This window comes from Agelaius phoeniceus, chromosome 7 (genome assembly GCF_051311805.1).
Source record: "Agelaius phoeniceus isolate bAgePho1 chromosome 7, bAgePho1.hap1, whole genome shotgun sequence".
In the NCBI taxonomy this organism is placed as follows: Eukaryota; Metazoa; Chordata; class Aves; order Passeriformes; family Icteridae; genus Agelaius; species Agelaius phoeniceus.
Genome location: NC_135271.1, coordinates 33,176,976 through 33,198,773, shown reverse-complemented (window position 1 = coordinate 33,198,773; position 21,798 = coordinate 33,176,976).

The window sequence follows — 21,798 nt, the reverse complement described above, 5'->3', positions numbered from 1 at the left end:
AAAAAATAAAAAATTAGTTGGATGCCAAGGGGGTTGGGTAGTAATATCTTGGCTACACATTTTACATCAGAGGCATGAAGCAAGTCTATTACATGTGCCACTTAGACAGCATGTTCTAATTCCTAAACTCTGCTCAGAATCTCTCATCTTCTCTAGGTAAGCCATGGGGTGAATAGCCATCCCAGTGTTGCTGACAGAGATAATGCTGTCACAGCTTGCTAATCATTTTCACTAGATTAGGTCCTACCATTTATATAGAAGTAATTTGTTTACTTGTTCAATGTGTTGTTCTTCAGGTGATTTATCTCTTTTAGTCAGCTGGCTATTTTTCAGTGTGCATTTATTTGTTTTCAATGTGCAATGCCAAGACTGGCTAGGATGCCATCTTTACAGCATTATTTTTTAATGGGTGGTAATCCCAGTATCAGTAATATGGCGATATATTTATAGGCAGAGCAAAACAAGAAACTAAAGTGTAGGGTGACATTCTGTTTGCAGTATTACACCAAATCAAGGCAGCAAGCAATGGCCAAGAACTTGTCAACCCTTCACTGGCTCTTCATTTGTCATATCTGGTATAAGAGAACATAACAAACAAGTCATTTCTTGCCAGGTTAATTTTTTCCAAGGACAGAACTCCTTCATTAGACCTGTAAATGTATTGGCCCAAGAAAAGGCCTTATAACAGTGCAATATTGCATTGCCTGGAGGAAGTATTGCTGAAAACAGCTAAAAAGAAAAGTCATTCCACAGTCATCACTTTTCAAGTCCACTTTTTTCTATAGCCAAAATACAGCTGATTAGAAGATTCCCTTTTGGACTAACCAGGAATCTCACACAAAGTAAAATTAGGCAGGTGTTTTAAAAAAAGAAGGGAAGCAAGTATACCTTTTGTACTGAAACTGGCAACAATTTACAAAACCAGAGGACAACTATTATTCTTTGGAGAGTGGAAAGAAAAAAACTATGGCTGTGATTAAATTACACACTAAAGCTGTTATTAGAAATCCCATAAGTGAATTTTAAACAAACTGTGAACACACTGTGAGCACAGGACTAGAAAATGTAGCTCCCTTTTAGCCAGAAGAAAACTGTAAATAATGTGTGAATTTTTTACCATGTTTTAAGTAGTTCAGAGAAAGAAACTTTAATCATTGAAGCATGATATGGATTGTGGAATCAAGAATCTGTGATCTGTGTAATGTTGCAGAAGAAGCAGAGACATAGATAGTCCTGTTTGTAAAATAATTTAATTCATGATTATTGTTGCTCAAGTGTGTTTTAGCAGTCACACCTTAGGATGACCATTCCTTTACCAGGGTAGGGCACACAATGGCTGTGCAGCAGATCTGCCAGAGGCTCACAGAATGTGATGGACATTTGCAGTTTTTATATTTTACTTGATATTTAGGCAGTGGTTTAAAATGCTTTTGTGGCATTTATCACTGGACTACATGAGTTCTTGGCATAGTTTATGCTTTTTTAAGACCTACCTAATTCATTATATCTTCTTTGAGGTATATAAATGTGTTGTTCAAACCATTTAACTTGACTCTATTCCCTAATATTCCTTCTTTGGCGTGTTCTCTGACAATGATGTCTAAGACAGTTTCACAGTTGTCTATCATAAACTAACCCATTCAATTTTAAGGAATTTTAACAGCATTCTAGCTCTCAGAGAGGGGCAGAAGCAAAGGTAGGTATGGAGGTGATATAAGAATTTGGAATGTTTCGGTAAACTAAATTATGGAAGTATGCAAATGAATTAGCAGGCTAAATGTCCTCTTTCTAAATGTGCAGCCTAAATTTCCTCTTTCTCTCTCCAGAACAAGTTATGTCAGAGACTTGAAGTAGCTCCATAGCTAATGAAAAAGATGTGAGATGACAAGATCAGAAGAATAAGCAATTGCATTTTTGGTGTAGGAGCAGTCATTTTTAAAAGGAAACTTTTTAAAGTAAACCATCCTTTTCACTGTTCAAGGGGATTTTTAAAAAGCTATGTACATTTTAAAATACATAACAATTTCAGATCATCAAATCACAAACTGAAGGATTTTTTAAATTTTTTCTGCAAGGTATGCCATGGGAACTTATTAAACCCTCTTAGAAGTACATTTATATTTGAAATCAGAAAGTTTTCTTTTCCTACTAACTAAAAAACAGAAGACCAAGCAAACCTAAGGATCAAAAAAACCACAGAATCTGGTACTAAAGGTATAAGCTTTACACTTAAATAGCTTTAGAGACGGCTCACCAAATTACACACGTCTTTTTACTCTAAATTAAGCAAAACAAAAACCTGATTTGGGTAGTTCTGTGTTAAAAGAAGATCTATAATACTCAATATGAAAAAACTTACAAGCACAAACAGCTTCACTAAGATAATATTGCAGCCTTAGAAACCTACTGTAAGTGACAGATCAACATTTTCAAGCAGGGACAAAGTGAATCCATTAGATGAAATACTGCCATCATTACCTATTTTTAGCAGTAATAATAAATACAGTCATTATGGTGATGAATAACTAATGAAATGGCAGGCCCAGGAAACAGCATTGTAAAGCTTTCAAGAAATTAGAGTCAGATCCTGGAATTGTAGGTATTACCAGTCTATGTCTTATTTACCTTGAGACTTCAGTAGGACTTTCCAAGTAGTGCATATCCTGCATATCCTGAAGCTCTCTGTAAAAAAAAAAAAAAAAAAAAAGGTAACAAAGGTAACAAGATAGAAAAAGAAAAATATCACAGTAGACATCGTACTGAAGAATAGGCTACAGAAATTCTTGCTAGGAGGAATTGCCACGGACCCTTTTGTTTTCTTACTACACAGAACTAAAATATGTTCCACAATTAGAAACACTTCAAATAATTCTTTAAGAGAGAGGAACCTTACACCACCCCACCCTCTCCCTCCCCAGGACTTGCAAAATTCTATTTATATTTCTAATCAGGCATTAGGTAGATATCATAAAATTTGATAAATGGAACATACTTTGCCCTGATTAAATGATCAACAAAATGGAATCAGTATGCTTTCATTTACTATGTCAGCACAGTGACTAAAAGCATTGAAGATATTATCTTATTCCTATCTTAAAAAAAAAACCTGAACATTTTAACTGTTTCTGAATTCTGAGAAATTTTCAAAAGTCACTCTCTAGAAATGGACTCTTCTGGAGACACAGTGCAGATCTGGACATTTTTTGAGATTCAACCTTCCATCTCTTTTGTAGTTTCTTAGCTTTCTAATTTTTTTTAGTACATGCCTGAATATCTGAAAGGTACAAGAATGTTTGCCTCAATCATAGATACCAGATTTTTAAGAGAAGATTAAATAGAGAATCAAGACAAATTGTATCAGTGTTCAAAGTCTTAGCAATATGTTCATCTTCAAACTAGGATTTTGTAAATTACCTGTTTTCAAGAGATCTGATTCCAAATATTTTTTTCATAGGAGACATCTCAATCTCCAGTCAAGTTTAAAATTAATTCCTGGTTCTAGCACCATTCACTTTTTTTGACTTTGAACAGCAAGCTTTAATGTTATTTATCAGTTGTGTCACATTAGGACACAATGTGCATACAATAGCAATTCATTGGACAATGAAATGTTAAAGATGGTCTGATTGTTCTACTGAACTTATAAAGGGAGTGATTTGATTTCAATATTTTTGAAAAAAATAGGTATTGTTAAAATTAGAAAACAGCACATGCACCTCTAAATAGAATTAATTTAGAGAAACAAATGAACAGACCATTTAGAATTTTTAGATGTCAATTTTTTATTTCATAATTTATGGGTGTATACATAATTGCTCCATTAAGTTTTGTTTGCTGTCTCTGTCCATCCCTGAATTGGAAATGCTTTGGGTAGCATATCTCTCAATATGTTAACCTGAAGTAGGAATGAAAGCCATCTTGGACCTAATACCATTATCTAATACATTGTATACCTTCAACAAGTTTCACTGGCATCACTGCCTTTTCCCAAACATAAATATTATCATTAATCAGAATGGCATTCCTCCAAACTTAACTTTTTTTAAAACAATTATTTTTCACATGTACTTTCAAGCCTGAATCATGTAAACATTAGTAGTCTTAAATTTGCTTGCCTTTTGCACATAGGCAAATATAGGTGAGAAGGTGGGTAAAAGGTGAGTAAATCTGACTATCTCCCAAGAAGTGATATTTTCTTAGTTAAATAGAATACAGATGTCTTCATGTCACTCTAAAATCAAGGTCAAGCAGATTAAGAGTAATATGATACCCTTTTGCTAGGAAGGTCTGCATTTCTGGTCCAGACAATATTGAAGACATTTTGTGTGATGCAGCTGGTAGAAAGGCATACAGAAAACTTTATAGCCAGTGGTGGCAAGATCCCTTGCCTGTGAAAGATTTTGTAAAAATGTGTGGACTCTATAAGGAGTCTTTCAAGGAGAAAAATAACGTAATTAGGGCTGTCCTCATTTTACTAAGACAGTTTTTTGAACTTCTCGTACCTTCTTGGACTTCTGAAGAGCTTTAAATGGAGACTTGGGAACAGCCAGTCTCAGAACAAACCAGTTTACTAAACTCCTTGCCAGGCACTGCATTACACATTCACACACAGGATCTGATTTCAATTTCTAATATGATAAAATTAGGTAGGGGTATGCTCCACAAGCAATGAAATGTTAATAGGGCAGTCATAGAAAAATGAATGTGTTTTAGCATATGTTATTTTTAATATCTTCCTAACTATGAAAACATAACCCATGAATTTATATCAAAAAAATAACAATGCATTTTTCTCAACATGTTGTGAGATAAGACAAATACATCTAGATATTGCATTCAGTCTTGTCTGTGCATAAGGGAAACATTATGTATTCCAAGTGAACATTGAATGAAACAATCTCAAATTGCTAAATAACTTTCAAAGAAACAGTTGTTTTGTTCCATCAAAGTGTGAATGGAGATAGCTTGAAGAATGTCACAAAGAGGAACAAGGGCTAATATAAGTCACAATAATGAAAGGACAGAAGGGAGAATTCCTATCAGGATGATTAGTTAAGATTTGGAATTTTTCAGTATTTCTGTAATTGTTTTCTCATTCTTGGATGATAACTATCTGGGACTAGTTGAGATTATTATTTCCCTTTTTCCTTGCTACTTCATCTATACTGAATGCAAATCTCAAGATGAAAATGCCATAGCATCCACAGGGTTAAAATAAATTATTTACATTCCCCTTTTTTCTTTACATGGATTATGTCTTCCCTGAGGTGAATTTCTCATGAAGATTCTAATTTGGGGCTACAGAAGTTTTGTCCCAAGAATGCACAATCTTTTATATACTAAACTCATCATATTGTATCAGGTAGAATGAAATCAATTGAATGTGTAAATTCCTTAAATAATAGCAAATGGAGCAAATTGAATTTCAAAGGGAAAAAAATGGTGAACCTGAAAAGTGGTGGTACGAAGGTCATCAGCAGAATTAACAAAAAAGTCTGGCAAAGTTACAGTTAGGCAGTCAGTAATACTCTATTGATCAGACTTTCTCAATCAATGATGCTGTGCCTAGATTATTGATGCAAAGGTATTAAACAAAATTTTATTTCAGCTAACTTGTTGGCTCAGATGTCAACTGAAAGTCATTTCCCCAGTCAATCAAAGGTATGATAAATCTGAGCAGAGTTAGTTCTTCAACACATTTGTATATCTTCTACTTTCCAAAGATATAATGAGCTTCGAAATGGCAACATTTAAAACAATATTTTAACTAGGAAAAGCAAAGACATAGAATTTACATAAAAACACAGAGAACCAAAGCACAGGCTAAGTAGGGAATAGGAAGAAAGAGATACTTTGTGACAAGGGAAATTGGCAGGTTACATCAGATAATATCAAAATCCAAATCTCTATCTACAGATGGCTTATAAAAAAATATTATTTCCTCTTAATGTTGACTCACTCATGTCTAAGAGTCCTTCATTCACATGACAGTCTGTGCTAAAGAAAGACTAAGAGCAAAGCAGGTGCTGACTGCAGAATAATGAAAGCCCCTGAGCACCCATCCATCCTGCAGCTGGTTTTGATGTTGATGATAGGCTTCCCAAAAGTTTGCATTTCAGTAGACATAGTATACAGCCTGGAAGGGGAAGGAATATACAGTCTAGGACAATGCACAATTTCACTGTAGTGCACACATTGATCAGTAAAAAGTATTCTCACAAAGTACGTTCCTCACAGCAGTGCCAAAATCCAGTGACAATGCCTGTGAGATTTGTATTTCACTGAAGCTCCTTGTTTCCCAATCTTGTGCTCAACACAACTCTAAAAATGAACTTAAATATCTCTGGGAAATCCAGAGAAAGTTGTGCACTTCCAACATAGTTGCTCTATTTGACTTATCTTTCAGTCAGAATCAACAAAACCATTAGCTATAGTAAACTAAAAAGAGCTGAAGAGTACTAAGAGTATGTGTGTTTTCACAGGGTTTGTTAGCTTATGAAATGTAATTGACTTCAATGACCTTAAACCAAATTCAATGTAATATAAGGATCAAAAGAACTCTTTTATCAAAGAGAATACAACAAAGTTTTATTTTATACTCTTTGTTTCTTTCATTATCAAAGTGAGCAGATTTAGAGTATATAAACTGTGTTGGACAGAATTCAGAAATATTAAATTGCAAACAAAAATTTGCATCCTAAAAAATAAAATTTTCTTATAAAGGAAAAAAAAAGAGAAGAAAGATAAAAGGCTTTAAGGAATTGAAAAAAAATATCAAGAGGAAAGTATGAAAAAAAGACACTTGAGAAATCATTTGATAATATTTTCTGAAGTGTGATACATTTCTGTGAATTCTCTATGAATTCTATCTTGCATGGTAAAATCCTAAGGAGCTTTTTAGGGGGAAAAAATATAATTGCATGACTTCAAACTAAATCATGAGAACTTACTTTGATCCTGCTTTATTTGCAATACTATTCTTCCTTTGTCTTTCATCAACTTACACATAATTACAATGTGGGAGCAAAAGTTTAGCTACAACCTTTACAAAATTACATCAGAAGCAAAAATGTGCCATAAATTAATTTATATTTCATTGAAATTTTGGGGGTGAAATCTTATATTTTTAATTAATTTCTTCTATGTTGTCTATTTGTTTAAAAATAAACAAAGGGAAAGGCCGAAATCTCTTCCATTTTCAGGACTACTGGGTCAAGAAAAAATCAAAATGAGCATCAGATCTGTAACCATAACTTGAGCACAGAACTGAAGTAGAATACAGAGATATCTGCATAGGTTGTGTCTGCTTCAGAGAGTTGAAGTAGACTTTTTCCTATCTGGGTATCTGATCACTCCAACCTCGTTTCTGAATCCATCCCCTAACTCCTACTTCATTCCATGCAGTTGTCATTCATAAAGGGTTTTTTTTTCCTTCCTTCTGTGGAGATGCAGGCTTCCTCTGATCAGCCTATGATACAAGTCTTCTCAGAACTTCTTCTTGATCTCCAGTTCCAGGTCTTCCTTTATAGGCCTTTACCTGGAGGAATTCCTGGAAACATCTCCAACCAGCTCAGCAGCTGGGATGTGGCACTCATAACACCATTACCCATTTTCACTCAATGTTTTGCCTCTTGACTTGGAAACAATTACTCTTTGATCTTTTTTTTGTACCTTATCTGGTTTGTACAGCACCTGCCATAATGAATGATAGGCTTGTAATCAAGCTATCAGGAAAAATGATAATACAAATTATAAATGTATAGAGACTGTTTCACTGAGAGCTGCCTTTTTTTGCCTTCATGCATGAGTAGTCAAGTAGATTCAGTGTTACTAAATTGATCTCACTTCGGATGATACCTGAATACTTACTATTCCCTAACTTTGTGTCCTAAGAAAACCCAACTGGATAGTCAGAAGCAGTAAATTATCCAGTAAAGACCTTATCAAGACTGTAAATTACAATGCTAAAGATCCAACTAATATTTTTATAATTCTCAGTTGCCTCCCAGGTAGTATGATCACCTTATTTTTCAAAACTGAATATGGTTCTTACTCCCTATGGTTCTCTACCCTCTACTGTGATTCTACTGCTACAAAATTTTAGAGATCATTGTGGCAACTGAATATCCAAACTTTTTTGTCTTACCTCTTAAAATTATGATTTTAAATCTGTTCCTGATGTCACCCAATTGGTTTCTTCTTCTACTACTATAAACACTACATTTTTTTATTAGAAACACTGTTTTGCTCTTTCTGTTTTGGATTACTGGATCCTTTCTTCATTCCCACCACTAGTTTTGCAGTAAATATTCTCCCTCTGCTCTTTTGTTGTATCACTGAAAGTCACATTGGCTAGACATGAATAATCAAAGAACCCTCACCCAAAGATTTTTTTCATGTTTTGTGTCTTAGCCTTCGTGAGTCTGACAAATGCCTAACAGGAGAAAAGGGGCCTTGTTTTTTTCTCTGTTTAATTTTTTTTCTTCCTTAAATAAGAGTTTGAAAACCAATTCTTTGCTGATCAAAACATATGTAAGTACTCTTTTGTATACTTAAACAGTATTTAAGCAGTGACAGCTTTTCTGCTACTGCTACTAGCAGCTTTCTTCCAGTGGTAATTACATTGTTGCTATGTTTTTTCACCTTTACACAGTTGTAAATTTGAAGTAACTTCAGTGAAGCATAGAATGAGGCTTGGAGGGGGGAGTGGGAATCCGTGTAGTGTATCTGTTTGCCATTAACCATCATGTTTCCATATGTTGTAGTCCTGCTTGAAAATTCAAGTGGTCTAGGGAAATCTGATCAGCTCTGTAATTATGGCCTGCTTGAATCAAGTCAGTCAAATAATGTCAAAAACAATTATTTTCTTTTCCAAAGGGCACAACAAGTTTAGGAATACACAAGAGAAAATGCAGATCTCAATATGTTAACAGTTTATCAACCAGTCTTGGGGTATTCATTCTTTGAAAATTTATTGATGTATTTTCATTAGTGTCATTGTTGTCCTTTTTTAATATAGGGGCTAGACTATTATGATATGATGCTTTGCTATAGATCACCTTTCTAAATTGGTCCACTGGCTGAAAGAAAAGTCAAGAATAAGGAGAAATGGGTTGTGTTATTAAAATACTGGACTTTTCAGAGGCACCAAGTTGGATGGGATTTTAAAGTGTTTGGTATTTTAAAAAATCAAAATATCCATGGAGTTTGTACTGAAGGCTACTGTCCAGGAAATTAAACCTGTTTGTTTCTTTGTGCCTAGGCTCAGACACTCAATCAGATGCCAGATTGTCAGACAACTAACTATGAATATTTTGTGCCAAGTGCATTCTGTTGCCTTGTCATTTGGAAGAGAGATTTTCTGAAGAAGCTATGAGTTTTTAACCTGGGCAAGACTTACAGCATTGAACCAAGATTAAATCAGGATACTAAATATTCCTTTAACAAATATGGCGTAGCTCTACAAACATCTTCAGGGATTAAGTATTAAACACAGAATAATTTGTTAATAAAATATTTTCATTGAATGAATATTTCCATTCACATATGTTTCCTGCTGAAAATTATTAGATATTCTGAAGGAAATTTTAATGAAAACTTGTGGGTTTAAAATTCCTTTTTGCAAAATCATCAGCAGTTTTGATAAAACTACTAAAGTGAAACTCCTGAATCTGACATTCTCTGAAGCAGCTTTCTGATAAAATAGAGCTGACAGGATGCTCAAGGCAAACTTATACAGTGTGTTAATAGTGAACCTGACAGGGTAAATCCCATTTTATGATTTCAGGTTTTTAATAAAATCTGTTGCATTTTATTAATTCAGATTACAATTTATCAAACTAATTGTAATAAAAATGCCATTGAGATCATGATTAACAATAAGAAAAAACAAAACAGCAATTTCTGTAGGAAATTACTTTTCTTTGTACATATAAGAAAGCCTTTTGGAAAAAGAAGGCAGTGTTACATGTCACCATATTTTTCAGTATTTTCAATAAAGTGAGGAAAGTCATCTGTTGTTGTGTGATTACTTGAACTTCTTCATTGCAAAAAAGTACAAGGAATACCAACTTAAGCGACCAAAATAGTGTTTCATATTTTCACCTCTAAGACCCATCATAGATCTATGTTACCTCTATTCTGTCTTTAATGTATCATTTTTGCCTTCTTGTTTTAAGAATCACACTGATTCTGTTTGCTTTTCCCCGAACTATCTTTATGATACCTCAGTTGAAACACTTTAATCTAAAACCAGGAAAAGTTTTTATTCCTGATATTACTCAAGAAATTATAACTTAATGCTTCTTACAAGATGTCAAATAAAGAAGAATTAGGTATGGTTTACTTTAATAATTGAATGTATGTTTTTATAATATGAGTGTGAACAGATATGTACACAGAGGAGAATGTGATATGTTTCAACCTGTAAATGTATTGATCTCAATAAGTTTTCATGTACATGTATCAATATGTATGTTTATATACACCGATGCATATTTAAGTGATTTTCTGTTATACTATGCTACCACCTTTAGAGATAGCTTGTCATCTTAGTCTGTAAAATCTTTAGAACAGACACTATCTCCTTATACGTTTATGCATTTCTCTGGGCAATTAGACCCTGACACTCTACAGAGATCACTGACTATTACTACTATCAGGAAAAAAAGCGGGGTTTTTATGCATTTTTGCCTTAAATCACCCATCTGTTTCAAGGAGTTTATGTGCATTTAATAGTTTAATTATACACAAAATTGAATATAGATATTTTAAAAGGTTTATGTTCCATACATTTGTACATATTGTTCTACCAGCACAGAAACATTCACTTTCTCTGGTACTACTACGTACATACATGATACAAGAGCATTATTGTACCTGTAAGGTCAGATATTCAAATTTTCTTGCCATGGAGATGGTTGCTTTTAGAGCCAGCTGTCATAGAAACATTTGTTTATCTTGAGAAACTTGGCAAAAGTAAAAATCAATGTAAAAAATGTTGTGAATTCTAGAGATAGGGTGAAAGACATTGTAGCATCACATGGTGCCCATAAGGATCTCATTAAAGCCATCATCTGACAAGCTTCTGCAGTCATGCTCTACCCATTTAAACTTTATACAAGATAAATGCCTTATTCTGTTACAGAAAATACTGCTCTGAAAGTTGGGTGATGATACTGAGGACTACAATATCATTATATGGCACATTCCCAGTGGAATGTAAATAGTTGTAATAGAATCTATTATTAAACACTCACTTAACTATTTAATTACTTGATTCATGTTTTGACATATTTTGTAGCATGTAACTTCTGTGAAGAAAGAGCTATGCATTTGTGATCCTGCAGAAGTCTTACAGCAAAGTCGTGGATAGAGCTATCTGCAGCTGTCTCTTAGCCTATATTTAGGCTGCCATTTTCTAAGGACAAATTTAGGATAATTTCATTATTTCTTTTAAGTTTAATTACTAACGATGAATGGTCCAAGTAATCATAACTGTTAACTGACAATGATGAATGTCTCTGTCATTTCAAAAAGCTTTTTTATTATTGACCAGGAGATCACATTGATTCTTAAATATAAGGTCAGTTTAACTGCATCCTGTAAAGCACTAAGAATCCTAAAAATGTGATATGAAAAATAATATTTAATTAATGAACAATAACATATAAAACATGAAAAGCAAATATTCTACCCATTTAATTCAGAGTACCTGCGTATTATAATGACTCTGGATTGACCACCTATGGGCCTTGACTAGTGTTGCCTATTGTCACACTAGCAAAGAAAATCAAGCCTTCTGACATAGACTGGTGAGACTGAGTACAGTCTTTGTGTATGATTTGCAAAAACACAAGTGAAATTCCATGTTTAAGACATTACCTCATTTTTTGGAAGAGTCACAGAGTATCTCTGCTGCAAAATTTTAGAGTCCATCTTAAGAGTAAATCAAGGAAAGAAGAATTTGCTTTAGGTCACTGATAAGTGTGGAGAGAAAAGAAGGAAGAAAAAAAGACAAAAGACAAAAAAAGAAAAAAGAAAAGAAAAAAGGAGAAGAGAAGAGAAGAGAAGAGAAGAGAAGAGAAGAGAAGAGAAGAGAAGAGAAGATGAAAAAATAGTAACATACTAAGAAAAATCTTCTGAAATGGGCAGTAAGATTCAGACAGTGCTTTAATTTTTGTTAGAAGCTTTATGGTTAGAGCACACTGACATTAAAAATGCATAACAATAAAACATAAAACCATTTCCTTATTGCTGGCATTTATGCAAAACCACTTACAACCATTCAAAATATTAATATCCTTTCCTACCTAGCAATTAATGCTGCTCTGTGGACTCAGTACTCCATGCACTAGAAAATAGCATTGCCACAGTGCTCAGTGACCCACTGTACTTAATTACACAACAAAGTTCTCAACTCTAAGTCACAGAAATGAAGTCAGGGTTAGGTTTCACAGTACAATCAAGTCAAAATCCATAAACAATTTCAATGTATGTACCATGTACACTAGAGAGCAATTTAAACAGTCAGAGACACATTTCTTGAAATTATGCCGTGCTGATTTTTACTACTCATTTTTACTAAGTAGATTATTAGTAGCAAAATTGTTATGCAAGTTTGAAAAAAACAAACACAGTAAGCTTGTGCTCTCAATTGTCTGCACTGAGCAATATGTACACACTGGTTTTGTTTTCCTATGTGCTACTTTACTAACCTTTAGGCCTCAGTCCCTCATTTGACTTGCACAGAGATGGTTCTTAGGAAGATCAGTGGACAATTATGCAGTTAAGGAATAAGAGTGCCGCCTTCTTTAAGCCTTTTCGCAAAATGGAATCCAAGATTAGTCTTGATTTTATTGCCAAGTATGCCCAATAGAACTGTTATGGCTAGTGTGCAGGCCCAGATTCCTCTGATTTAAATTTTACTGCATTTTTTTACAGCAGAAACCCAAAGCTCCAGTATCCTGGTAGAGTAAAGGAACTAAGACATTGAAATCTTGCAGAACACTAGCGTTTGGTTTTAAGTGTCAGAGTTATACTAATTTTTTTTTGAGCAAATTTCAGCTGTTTTGAGCAGAGACAAACTAAAGAAAGCTTGGTCTTCATTTTAACAATGTTTTTAGTCATGCCTTGTAGCCAATTCTGCCCCCAGTTCAATATACACAGATGTACCTGGATTCACATGTGGAATTTGCACCATAATTTTTATGGCAGTTTTTCAAATGCAGTTTCACACAATGTGGTCAATACAATGGTTTAGTCATTCCACCTGACATTTCCTGCTTTATTCTCTCATGAACTCCAGTCCATGATTTACAAGATGTATCATCATGTATTGGAAGTTTGCATTGGAAAACTTTTAATTGGCAAGTCCTCTGCTTTGTTTAAAGACAGCTGGAAAATTAAGCCTCTCTAACCGTGTGCACTTCCATTGTTTGAATCCCAAACTTCACAAGGTAAAATCCTTCTTAACACAGGCATTTCAACTGACTCAGTTCCAACTGAATAATGTAATTCAGACTCCATGGATAACAAATGAGTGATATCCACATGAAATAGGACAAGAACAAAAGATCCAGGCTCATTCTATCAACATGACAAACAAGCAGTTTAAACCAGTTTTCTTAAACAGTTTTGATTACTTTCTTTATCATCTGATAGGGACAGTCCTGTTGAAGAACATCCATTTCTAATAGAGCACATTGAATTAATCCATTTTCATTTGTCTTGAGGAGATTAACCAGAAATAGTTCCAAGTTTTACTATCAGTCAAACTTCCTCTTCTAAAATTATCATTAAAATTAGTCTTGTCATTGGAGGCACAGCTGTACTGAGCACATGTTGTGTTGTATCTGCTCATGGATTGATCAAACATTCACTTAATATTTCACTCAGTAAGCACAGGCAGAATCCAGACCCAGAATACAGCTTCTAGGGACTGGAAGGCTTCATGCTTACACTCAAGGATATACTTTTATTTTAACTGTCCAGAAATATTTCCAATGTGTTTCTTAGAATTTTGCATTATTATTTTGCATTATTCCACTGAGATGCACACATACTCTGCATTCAATGTTACAAAGTGCTGTTCTCATGCATTACAGCATCTTGTTTCCTAGAATAACTATGTCTGCACTCATTTTCTGAATAGTTCAGCAGCTTGCTCTTGGTATTTGTATATCTCTAATATCTCTATTTCAGAAAACATTAACAATTAAATTACTCACCAAAAAGTACTAGCTACTTCATATTGTACAAAATTACTACTGATAGCAGATTACTATGAATATTACTGGTTTTTATTTACTGATTCCTGAAGTAGCCGTTGATTCTAGCACTGTCCATCCCTGCAGTGGTGCTACAGGTGCTTCAGCAGTGACCAAATGATTCTCATGCCTTTCTTTAAATAGCCTTGCCTGTGGAGATCCTGGAATTACTGTTTGAAGACCCCAAAGCAAACAATTATTCTCAAGAGACAGTTTTGATATAGGATATAATGTTTCAACATAACCTCTGACAAATGGTTGATGTGAAATAAAGTACATTGGGGGGGCTGGGGGGGACTTTTTCTCCTTGGCCATTGACCATACTGTACAATATAAAGTTAGAAATTAATGAATCCAAAATATATATTTTTAAATTTTCTTCCTGTAATAAAAAATACATTGATTATGATATTGATAAAAATATTATTATGTAAAATCTTATTTTACTAGCTGTCCTTTATAATTTCCTACCTTGCTCTTCAGAGCACTTGCATCTCTGAAAATGAGATTAGAACTGCAACAGTTTTAAGGTGTCTGGGTGCATCAACAGTATCACCTGGAGAACTGCCAATTGCTTAAAGCATACTGGTCCCAAGCATATACCCAAATTAATGACACATTCAGGCTTCAAACTTGCTACCTTCCATCTGGTTTTCCTTTGCTTCTGAGGAACCCCTCTCTATGGGGGAAGGAGCAAGAATATTGGATAAATGCAAGTTTATCTGTGTTACTGTTACTTGGTTAAGTTCCGGTAGTGATCAAACTCTTTGAGAATTTAAAATTATAATATCAAACTACTAATTATGAACTTCAGATCTACAGTCTATAGTTTTGCTCCTTTGCAGATATTTAAATCTCTAAAAAAACCATTAATTTCTATAATGGTCAAATAAAAACTAATAAATAGAAAGTGCAGAACGCTTGAAAGCAAGATAGCAAAAACCTACTTAATAAAGAACTTATACACCTAATATGCGAATGATGTGAATACCCAGTCCCAAATCACACTGAGGCCTACTTTGGCAAAAAAATCCCCAACAAAATAGAGGGTATAAGATATATAGAGAAAAACAAAAGAAACCAAAGGTTACAAAGGAAAAAATATGTTAGCATTAAGAAGCCATTTAGGACAAATATATGAAGACTAAGTATTTGTTTTTATTCTGATGCTATCAATAGTAGTAGCATCACAAAAAAAAAAAAATTAAATCAGGACTATGTATTCTATTTAGAATAAGACAATGCAGGAGTACGGAACTGCCAAAAAATTTAATTCCCCCCACTAACTCAACAGGATATTATTCAGTTTGCTAGAGCAATATATTCCAAACAAAATAAACTTGTATGACATTGAAATTAAAATGATACTTGAGACTTTATCCCACTGAAAATAAGAAAGATTTAGGAGCAGTTGTGAAAGACTATTTCATTAATTTTCTCAAATAAATATTACATTATTTTGTAGAAAATGGTGTTGCATTTACTACTGGAAGAGCAATACATGACATATAAATGACTTTTTAGACTATGATCTTTGGGTAGAATAGGGCATTTTCCACTTCCTAAAAGCTGACATAATCTGGCATGTATGGGATGGGTTTATATAACTTTTTATTCTCTTGCCTGATTAAGCCTGGTCTAAAACAGTATTGAAGTTTTTTCTTGTCTCCATCACTCTCATGAAACTCTCCCAGAGTAATTTCTGGTATGCTGTGCTAGGAACAATTGCTCCTTCACCTAAATCTGGAACAGATATTCTATTGTTGCTCATGCTTTCTTTAGCACCTCTCTTGGAAACAAAAAATCATAGGAATGGGATTGCAATTTCCTCACAGTTCCAAATAATTCTTTTCACACTTTGTGGAAAAAGTTGTATGGCAATGGAGTTGGGATGCATGTATCAGTCTGTTCTCCCAACAAAACTCTCTCCCAGTATGTACTGAACAGAAGGCAATTTTCCTACGGTATAATGTAATGCCAAGAAATCTTTTCCCATGGATAAATATTTGATCACCTTCCAACAGTAGAGTAGCAAGATGTTTTTATTCCTCTCCAATATCTGAGAGGAATACTACAACCTACCATATTTCTTAAATTCTTATGCATCATCTTCTAAGATACCGTGGAATAACCAGGGTATGGCTGCTTCTCTTAGGAATGTATCAGTGATATTAAACTCCAGAGAAATTTGTTTAAAATTTCTCATTTCCCTACAGTTCTAAGCTACACAGGTTTTTTTTCCAGAAGATTTCTTCTTTCAAAAGGAATTTGATGTGTGATTTAGACTCCAGGTGAATAATCTGATAGAATATTGCATTAAGTACTCAAAACAAAACAAAGGGAAAAAAAGAAAAACACCAATAATTCCAAAACCAAATCAACCAACCAAAACAAATCTCCCAAAAAAAAAAACAGTGTCCAGAAGTCAATATAAGGAATAACAGATCAGGCTCTGAGTACACTGACAAGTACTCAGGAAATACTACAGGGGAGTATTTCAACTGAATGTACCAATCCTTAGCTGTGCAATCCCCATAGGGGTGTATTCTGCCACCATTACTCATGTCAAGTAATATATTATGCTAGGAGGTATTCCTACTGACTACAATTTCAGTTGATTTCACCCTACCTGGTCACAGATAGGAAATTCTTCAGCATCAGAAATTGCAACTGATAGAGGTTCTTGGCTTAGCTTAAGATATCTGTAGTTCCTCAACCCATGATAAGTAAATATCAAATATATATATCATAGCTTTTCTTTTGATACACTGATTTCAATACTATTTTTGATGTATATTTCTCTGCCTAAATAAATCTGGCTCTAAAAGATTAAGGGAATACTAAAGCTTAAACTGTAAAGTGTGTGCTTATATGAAGATCTGTCATGTATACTACCAGTAAAAAAAACAAAACAAAGGTAACCACCTAGAAAAAGAAGTCTGAGCCCCATCCAGCAAATCTGAACTTTGTGTTGTCTGGAAAGAAAAGGACTGAAGAGTATTGACCTATTCATATATCCGGAGTCTAACACTTGCATACCTTATTTAAATATGGCTTAGTAGTTTTTAGTATAAGTTTAATGAACTGTTCTTGTTGGGATTTTTTTAACATTTTAAAAGCTGAAATATGTCAACAAGCTTTAGTAATCTAATACTATACTGTTGCTTTTCCCAGCAGAATTATCATTCATCAACCAACATTAGCAGTGCCATATAAGGTTGAACAATGGTCATGTGGGGAAGAAAACCTGGACCATGAGAGAGAAAGCTGCAGAGGCAATATCCAGACATCAGGGGTTCCACTACAGGGCAACTGAATTAAATTGTAAAGAAAACCAAAGCTTTGGAAGAGATATCCTTATGGGAATTGATGTCAAAAAGTCACTGTTCTTGCAGCCATGTAGTCAAATAGGCTTATCACAGCAGGTAAAGCTCTTCCAAAGGCATGCGAGTTATCATAATTCTCCTCTTTTCCCCTTGGAAGGTGAGTTATTCTTGATGAAATTGCTTCAGTTTCAACTAAAATAAAAAATCCCAAAACATTCCAAGATTGCTTCAGAGTTTATAAAGCACTTTCTTAAATGCATCTCACATACTAGGTAAGGTAGATGTGGAGTTGTTTTACTGCTACAATTTCATGTATTTTGAATTAGCATTAGGGGTTGAAATTATTCAAAGACAGAAGTTAGCATTAGTGCTGGAGCCTAATTAAGCTTACCTAAGCAGTTATACTCTCATTTTGCTTTTAGCATGGGAGAAACACAATGCTTTGTTGTGTAATTAAGGACAGTAGGAACTGCACAAGGCTGTTTTCCATAGTAAGAACGTCACAATGTCCTCTAGTGCACAACATTAATTGTTAGATGGAATTTGAGTATTTCGAGTAGTGTAAGTGGTTTTGCATCAATAGTAGCAATCAGGCAATAATTTTTTGTCTTATCACTATACATTTTTAATAATCCTGGGACTTCTTTCTGTCAATAAAGGATTATATCTAATAGACCTGACAAAATATTTAGACCCTACTATCTTTTGGTGTGTTTTCATCTTCCAGGTAAACAGAATCTTTAAACAGAATATTTAATTTTTGTTTATTCATTGCAATTTTAGTTTTGCAATTGTGCCAGTCCTGAGACTAAAAAGTTAGAAGATTTGCACAAAATGGTATTTTTTCTCTTTTTCTGAATTTTCAGTTATTCTTGGATTATATTTTCAAGCTGTTCTCCACAGCTATGAAAGATAGAAACATGCACATTTTAAAATGAAAGGTGAGAGTCTCTTGTTATCGCTTGTGTCCAGCAGCTGGTGCTTCAAGTACAGCATTAAATAGTGCAAGACTTATGATAAAGCAGCAAGAGCTGGGTTAGTTTGGGAATATGGGTTATTGGTGGAGAATAACATTCAGCATTGACTAAAAAAGAGACATTCGGTGTGGGATGGGATTTGGTTTCTGTGAGTGTTTTCTAAAGCTGCTCTAAGGAGCTTGACAATGTCTGTTTCCAAATGATTTTTGTTGTTGTTGAAGCAAAAAGGCTACAACAGAAAGGGAGAACTGACTTTCTTAAAAATGCTGTCAAAGGCAGAGAATCAACCTCCTAGCAGACTAAAAAGAAGAATATTTCATTTGTCTCTTTTGCTTTGTCATTAGGCATTTATTAACTATTTGCAACAACAGAAAGTAGAAGTGGTTGGAAAAAACTGTCAATTTCATTTTCTAAGCCTAGGGAGTAGGAGGTTGAGTTTGTCTCTCTATGGGCACTGCAGATTGTGAATTATGGGGGGACAGGGCAGAGTCAGTCTGCCAGGTCTACAAGGTAACACTTTGTGCTTATCAGAAGGCCGAAACAGAGCATGAGAGTAGTTTCAATTACAGTACACTGAAAGATGTATTTCCTAGCAAAATAACCTCAGGCATAAGAAGAGGAAAAAACCCTTTCCTTGGGCCATGTTCTAACCCTCCTTACATTGTGTTTACTGGTGAGTGTCTGGGGATTGTCTAGGAATTTGTGCTAAAATTAACTTGCTTGCTAATTTCTGCAGTTCTGTTTGCCGGTGCTCGTGGGGAATGCCATTTCAGCTGGACAAGGACGGGAAAAAGGAATGGTTAACCTTGCCTCCAATTGTGCCACTTAAAAGGTGAAATTTGTCAGTGAAGTTTAACACTAACCTTGGCTTTTAAGCTGTATACATCCCTGTTCCCACCAATTCCTTCTTCCCTTTGACCTCACCTCAACTGTTTTTTTGAAAAATATTTTATCAAGTGTGAAAAACAAATGTAAGCAGGTAACACCTGACTACTAGATGATGATGTGTGCTATTCACTCCTGGACTCCAACATTTAATTTTCTTTTTCCTGTACATCTTCATTCAGCAAAATACACTTAACGTAATCTTACAGATGTGCATAGTCTCTGAGAAATAAAGGATGACTTGCCTGCTTAAAGTCAGACATGCTTTTGAGCCCTAAAATGAAGTTGAAAAAAAGCAAATTTAGATCCAATATTCCTCATTTTATGCCTTCTATTTCTTGCCTACATTCACTCATTGAGGGAAAATTGTAGGGACATTTAAAAGCAGTTTGAACTTCTAGATGGCTGACTCCGAAACACAATTAAGTTTGTTTTGGTTGTTTTTACTGTCAGGATTTATTAATGGACATCCACTAGGGACAAGAATCCTTTCTTAAATTTTGGTATGGTTTTTTAGTTATACAGTAACAACACTGTAATCATCTTGGAAAATCTCTGCTTCAAAATGAGTGAATTTCCCCAGCATCAAAGAGTATGTGTCATTTATGATTATCAGAAATGCTTAATTGAATTTAAAATAAATATTATCTAGAATTTTAAAAAATTTACAATTGCTTTAGTCAAATATTTTTACCAACTCCCTTTTATCAACAGGAGTGAGCTGTACTGTACCAGTCTATGAAATCTACAGATATCACCTTTCAGTCTAGACTGGACAAGATAACACTGAGGATTGCTAATTCAAAATCCCTCTCTCTCTTTTTTCCCCTCTTTTAAATTTTTTTCTTTCCTCTTGTTTTTTTTTTTTTTTTTGTAAAGAAAGGTACACTGACAAACTTTCATATGTTCATCTAGAAAAATGCATAAATTTATATCTTTTTTAAACCTATCTAGTTTTCTGTCCACATTCTTATTAAACATGAACTACTCTATACAACTCTGCCAGGAGCAAAATAGCCCATAGTATAACTCCTCCATAATGGAATCATTTAAAATCATGACTTATTCCAGTTCTAAGGCAATCATACATTATTTTTAGCTGTTTCTGTTCTCCTTGACACAGGCATGGGAGTCAGGTACTTAAGATCCTACAACACAGGATTTCAACTGGAATAGTACACCTGTAAGGTATCTCTTCCTCTTAAATTTAAAGCTATTTCATTTGTGAACTGACATTGTTTTTCCTCAAAGCCAGATGGATTACACAATGTCAGAAAAAAGAGCAAATAACAAGCCAGTAATTTAGCCAATATGTCTACAATAAAATAAAACCTAAAACAGAATGGACAGGGTTCTGTCCTAGATAGCAATCTGACAGAAAATCATAAAAAATTTACTGTTCTGAATTTGGAATTATTACACAAGCATAAAGAATCTCAAAATAAATACTTAAACTAAATAAACTTTTATAGATACATATTTGTTGTGAATTTCTGCAGTGAGACACTTCCATTTCATCTTCAAAGTCTTATGCTAAATGTAGAAGGAAGCCATTAATGTCCCATCATTTATAAATGATCTCTGCTTCTACATAATGCTTCAAAGCCATTTTTAAGCCATTTAAGCTTTTTCAATTTGCACTAAATATCTACCAAGAGATTATATTTTAGAATTTAGAGCAATATTTAAACTCATATGATAGACTTAATTTTAAATAAATTTTAGTACAAAAAATATCATTTCTCAAGATGTACAGCACTTGATTTCCCTCTTCTGATCATCCAGAGAGAAAACAGAAGCTTTAATGTTAAGTTCTTTGAGTTGTTCCTAAGCTATTAATTTACAGGGTATCCAGAATATCAACCATCACTGTGGCTGTAAAAGCTATAGCTTGTGGCACCCAAAACTGATTCTTGCTTTTAAACACATAAAAATAATTATTTGAGAATTATTATTACAGAAAAAATATTATTCAGCTTTTTAAAAGAAAAAGGGGCAAAATATTTTTGTTTTCTTGCTTTTGAAGAAACAAAAACTGATAACAATTTGAGAAAATAATCTGCCAGGGTCACCTTCCCTTGCTAAAGTGGTGGGTGGCTGGAAGAAAAAGCAGTTCATAAAATAAGGGTGCCTCTAAAAACTTTTATGTGACTATGCTAATGGAACGGAAATGGGAAAAGCAGGTCAGAACCAAATCCGGCTGCAGGAAACATCCCAGTCATCTCTCGGCTACCCCTTTCTCATGCATCTCTTCTCACTACACATATTCTCAATCTGACAGAACGAACTCTGTGTTAGCAACTGTTTCATAGAGGTTACTCTACCTTTTTCAGGCAAAACAGA